Source organism: Amblyomma maculatum, chromosome 1 (assembly GCF_055883805.1).
Source record: "Amblyomma maculatum isolate TAMU_Amacu chromosome 1, ASM5588380v1, whole genome shotgun sequence".
NCBI lineage: Eukaryota > Metazoa > Arthropoda > Arachnida > Ixodida > Ixodidae > Amblyomma > Amblyomma maculatum.
The window spans coordinates 223,964,235-223,970,234 of NC_139344.1; the positions used below are offsets into that span (position 1 = coordinate 223,964,235).

The 6,000-nt window shown below is 42.2% G+C and overlaps 1 long non-coding RNA gene across 2 annotated transcripts in view; it reads right to left on the reverse strand.

Annotated features, from left to right (window-relative positions):
* LOC146205734 (uncharacterized) overlaps positions 1-5,420 on the reverse strand; it is a 95,846-nt gene extending 90,426 nt beyond the window's left edge. For both annotated transcript variants that reach the window (XR_014703219.1, XR_014703218.1), the window contains exon 1: positions 5,276-5,420. This is a non-coding gene — a long non-coding RNA (uncharacterized LOC146205734). The remainder of the gene's footprint in view (positions 1-5,275) is intronic.
* Positions 5,421-6,000: the final 580 nt, after the last annotated feature.

Sequence of the window (6,000 nt, forward strand, 5' to 3'; positions counted from 1 at the left end):
TGATATACAAGGTGTGACACAAAAAAAAAAAAAAAACGAGGCAGGTCCAATAAATTACTGTACTTACAGAATCAATTCTCGGTGATATTACCTTCAAAGTAGTCGCCTTCAGCAATCACAATTCTGCATTCGGTGCTGCCATTGCTGGTAACAGTTCTGGTACGAGGTTTTTAGAAGGCCCTTCAAGAGATTCTCCGTTTTTGCCTGAACCTGTTCAACTGAGGTAAAATGGGTTCCTTTTAAGCAAGATTTAACTTTAGGAAATAAAAAAATGTCACATGGAGCCAAATCAGGTGAATAAGGAGGATGTTCTATCACAGCAATGTTTTTACTGGTCAGAAACTACTTGACAGATAGGGCCATGTGAGCGGGTGCATTGTCCTGGTGCAACAGCAGCTATCCATCACTCCACTTTTTTTACCAACTTTTTCATGGTCTCTTTAGCACTTCGATGTAGTAATGCTGATTAACAGTCTGACCACTGGGAACCCCCTCAATCATTACAATTCCATTAATGTCGAAGAAGACAATTAGCATTGCCTTGAATTTTGATTTTGGCACGCATGCTTTTTTGGGTTTTGGGGATCCTGGAGACTTCCACTGCATTGACTGGTGCTTACTTTCTGGGTCATAGGTAAAAATCCATGTCTCATCACATGTTACAACAGATTCCAATAAATATGGCTTGCTTGCAATGCGTTCTGACATATCCACACACACGTCTTTACAGCACTGTTTTTGGTCATTGGACAGAACTTTTGGAACAACCTTTGCAGAAACCTTCTTGGTGTAATTTGTCCATTTAAAGGCGTCTAACAGATTCCCTATCCAAGTTAACCAACTCCGCCACTGCACGAACATTTAATCTTCGGACACCACAGACCACATCACGAACTTTGGCGATGTTTTGGTCTGTAATCGCTGACCTTGGGCACCCATCACGTTCATCATCTTCCACATTGTCCCTTCCGCCTGAGAACCGCTTATGCCATTCAAACACACGTGCACGAGACAAAGTTTCATCTCCATAAGCTTCAGTTAACATTTAAGATGTTTCTGTGGCTGATTTCTTAAGTTTCACAAGAAACTTGGTGTTGATTCGCTGTTCAGTTTTAACATCAGACATTTCTCTGGCAGAATGCAGTTGCACATGTTCACTCAATGACGCAGCATTCCCAACTGGCGTGATCGGTTCCGTCAAAACTGGCCGCATGAATAGAGGAGGTGTGTGGGATAACGTCAGCAAAACAGTTGTTGCCAATTCCACTCTTTTTTTTTCAAGCTACACACTTAGTCTCGTTTCTTTTGTGTCACACCTCGTATGACTTGAAGCTGTAGCTTAAAGTTCAATTCTGATCACAATTAACTAATAAATGATTTTTGTCAAAACCTACAATTAGTCCCGTGCAATTATACTTGACATAAGCTATCCACGATATATGAATGAATGATGTACCATAAATATCAATTCTAATCACAATTAACTATTTACTGCAGTCAATTTTGGCACGAGTCCAGTAAAGCGGCCAGTTAGTGATGTGGTCATAAACAATCAGTAAGTCGTGGCGTAATGCTCACAGTGCCATATTTCACCATAGTGCACTATAATAAGAGAGACATGACTCATTTTGACCTGGGCCAGAGTGGACTCTGTCTGGGCTAAGCTTGAAGGTCATCCGCAGATACCGAAGCAGTCCCCAGGTTTTTACCTGAAGTAGTAAAACTATCGCTCTAAGAATTATGGGCAGCACTTAAGCTTCGCTTTTGGGTGACGCAATATCGTTAATGGCTGTCGTCTGCATTTCCCCTTGAGATTCCTCGTTCGCATACATGCAGTCTCTCCTAGCTTAATCACTCCATTGAACTAAGCTTCTAACGCCTCACATATTCTTATTAGCATACAGTCTTAAGCTACATTATAACTACACATGATATAATAGCAGACCACCCGACATTGAAATAAATCTCCGTTTACGTAAGAATGAGCCTAGGCAGACTCGGCATCCAAGAGGCCTGGAAGTGGAAGACTGATTTCTACTTCATCCTCCCACCTCCAATGAGCAACCAGAATTGGCAGCTCCACCCAACTTTGTGACATCAAGTGGCATTGCTACTTGACCCCATGCATTGATGAATCAATGCTCGGTCACGTCACCTGCCGACTACCACCTGCGAAAGCCATCCATGCCTGTGATTTTTCGCTCACAACACCGACGCCGGCTTTTCTGCAGAACAGAACAGACTTTCACGTGATTGGTGCAGTCAAACACAATGAATGAGTGCACCATAACCTTCAGGAAAGCTAGAAAAACTGAGCACTCAAAATGAAAACTGCACTGGTGCACTTATGCTGCGCGGACTTTCTGCCATGAGCGAGATGGTGGCACCTGGGCTTCGGCGCTGGGGCACCACTTCGACTCCAGCAATATTAGCACATCCTACTTGGACAAGAAGTTAAGGCAAGCGAAACCGAAATATGCCATAGCTTGCAACCACCACTTTTTCGATTGAGGTTCGAGAAGGCCCATTTTAGTGATCGCTAGCTGCACGCTTCGTACCGCAACACGATTGCCTGCTCAAATTAACCTGAGCGAGGCCTGCCTATGCCCGAATTAATGAGTGTCAGGCACCACAGACTTACACGTGTGTTGGCCAGGAATGAGCTCCTATTTTCAGTTATCCAAATTAACAAGGGTCCAATTAGCGAAATTTTACTATATTCACCAAAATAAATGTAAACTTGCTGTTTTGAAATAAACAATTAAAAAGTTCCATTTAATTTTCAGAAAATAAAGGCAAGTAATTCCAAAACCTTGTCATAACCACCTCAATCATCACTCCCCATGCATTAGCATTTTTTCTGAAGAAGATCACATTGCCACTTGCCTTTGCACTTTGTGATCAGCCACATGTCAGAAAACCACAGCCATTAGCTAGGATAGATGTCATCTCTCTGTCCATGGCAACTCTAGTTTCAAGTACAGCAGCTAAAACCAGAAGCTTGGGAGACACTTAAGATCTACTTTTAAGGGTATGCCGCAACAGCGTTAATAGATCTCCTTGTGGATGTAGATGTACATGTACATGCACTTTGCAACAAGCTTAATCATGAATCCCTTAATCTGTGCTTGTTATGTCACATGTATTCTTAGCATAAAATCATAAGCTGCATTATGTGGAACGCCTCCTAAGACAGATATAAAGTCCCGCTTTAGCCAAGCCATAAAATTGTGCCTGCGTGACCTAGACACGTCCTTTACTTCAACTATTCATGCACTGCATTCAATCCTGAAAAATGATACAAATATCAAAAGAGGCCTTTCTCAATCATGAATTTATTTTAACACATATATTACCAAATTTTTTTCATTGCCCATTAATGTAACTGCATCTTCAACTCTTCTGCTCCATGAGCTAGTATCACTACACTGACAATTAAGAGGTTAGAAATACTATGATACCCACCGAATACCTGCAGGCAAACCAGTCGGTTTCTATAAAATAAGGTTCCTCCATCTGAAACTGCCACTCTGTGGCTACCATGAGGTTCCAAACACAAGTTGCAAGCCATGTGGCAGCCCAGTGTATGCTCAGCAAGAACAGCACTATCCAAAACCTTCTTTAGAGGCATCCTTAATCACCCCTAACCATTCTCTGGTCCAAAATGTTATACTCCAGAGGAATGGGCATCAGGGAGTATCGCAAAAAGTTTTCTAACCTCTAAAATATTGGCGTTATCACCATTACAATAAAAGAGTTTTGCAATGCCTATTTGTGGCTAGTTCACTTAAAAATTAGAACCAAAAGTTCATACTTTAAATTTTGCTCTGTAATATGAGGAAGTGTTGGATCTTGGCTTCCATCTCTAACATTTCTGAAATCATTTTCTCCAAAAGTCAGTTTAAGAAAGAAAAGTATGTACTTGCCACCATGCCTCTTCTGTGTTCCAGATAGCTGAATGAGGCCCTTCATTTTAGTAGGTGGTAGCAGAGGTTGTGAAAGAAATCCTGCCCAATCGTCAAGACATTCATCACTACTTGTAAAACTATTTTCCACATAGTAGTTCTCATGGGGGTTTAGGGGGGCCATCGAAGTCTCTTGTGGGGCACATCGCACTCCGATGTGAGGTCAGACCACACCTAGTCGTTGCTGACCTTTTGCGGGCAACTTCATAACTGTCAGCAAGAAATGGATTATAGTCACACAGTCAGCGGTTACGGAGTTCAAAGCCCTAAAGCTAAACCTAGGCTGTAAAGAAATGCAATAATCCAAATTATTTTTAATCATTCAGAAACTTTTAACATGAACACTGCTAATCATGCATTTACATGTGATGATCACATCATATTTACATTAATTATGTTCATCAGATATGCTACATAGGTAATATAGAACTGAATGTGCACCTAATTTTAGGGTCTGTAGTCGATCATTCATGTAATTTTTTCCTTTTTTAGGATCTTTAGGATGCTTATAGCCAGCTAAGTTTTCAAGGAACGACCCCTCACCTTCCTTATTGAGATGTTAGTAAATTAATTTGTATATGTTCGTATCATTCGTTCCAGATTTGATTCGATGCCAAAGTAATAACAGAGGTTGTCTCCCTGCTTTTTACGCTGCAGTGACTGGGTGCCGGCAACAGTGTCCTAGCGTCGCTATAAGCATTTTAGGGTGATATTTTTTCGTGATTTTGAGATGCATGCCAACATTTGATGCACAGGCAGGCCTTTTTTGGTAGTTCGCTTGCCAGACTGAACTGACCTCCTGAGTAGCAATTCGATCTGCATTGCTGTCCAGTCACAACTGACCTCTGGGCTGTAATATCCTTCGTCACAATTGTCTTGCAGCGATCCTGAATGCCCCGTTGCTCCGCGACTACTACAATTGTTTTCACTGCCCGTCAGAATCGCTTCAGCACAGGCAGAAGTATCTTCACTCGAGCACCGAGAACTGTTTCAGATCTGTCAAAGCTCGTCGTAGATGGTTCTTCGCTATGACTGGCCTGTGAAGAGCAACATTTTTTGTCATGACTGCGTTGGGTCAATTCCTTAATATGAACTGAGGTGATTTTGCCGAAATCTCTACAAGACGTAGAGCAGTCTCCGCAATCCTCCTCAAGCCCTCTTCTGTTGGGTCCAACGGCCGTCTACTTCGCTTCATTTTCTGACACGGAAATAGCCAATTCTGCATGGAAATAGCTAGCTTTGAGGCGAGAAAAGCGCGACTTCGTTTGATTTACTTCAGGCACGTAAGCACAACAGAAACGATTACTCACCTTCCACTTAATCATAACTCAACGCAGCAGTCGCTCTTTCAGTTTTGTGAACTAAATGGCGGGCACTTTTAAAATAAAACACAAAGAAAGTATCAAAGCCAGTCAAAGCTAGTCAAAGCAATCAACTTGTTTCTAGCCAAGCTCGGTCCAGTCCATGTCCAGTGTACTCTTTTTTCGACAAGTAGAATTTAATTTTTTTGTGAGACCTCAGCGTTTAAAACAAAGACGGTCATATATTATAATGTAATCTTTACATTAAAATTGAAGTTCAGGCAGTTATCGTTTAATTCGAACAACTCGAGTCGGAGTTAACCGCCTAGGGGGCACTGTAGGACGGTAGCCTAACTGCTAAAACCCCTTTAGATAGAGAGGTTTTACGTTTTACTGTAGCCTGGGACTGCTGTGAACTTAATACCCCTGTCACACGGGCACTTGTAAGGCCTTGAGAATTAAGGTTCTTTGCTCGTCGTGGTACAGACGTACAGAGCACAAGGCCTTGCAGTGAACTGTAAACGGCAGTAAACAATCTAATAGCCGTGGTTCCGTGTTTGTAAAGCCATGAGAAAGCCCGCATTTGCTTCTGTCGACCCCTCTGTGGGACTCCGGGCTTTGAAACTGCGTTTGGTCATTGTAGTACCTGTGTTCGATCGTTTTGCATGTAGACAGTGTTTGTTTGGCGGGCGTTTCACGAGTCGGATGGGTAAGTAAAGACAAGCGTTTAGGGG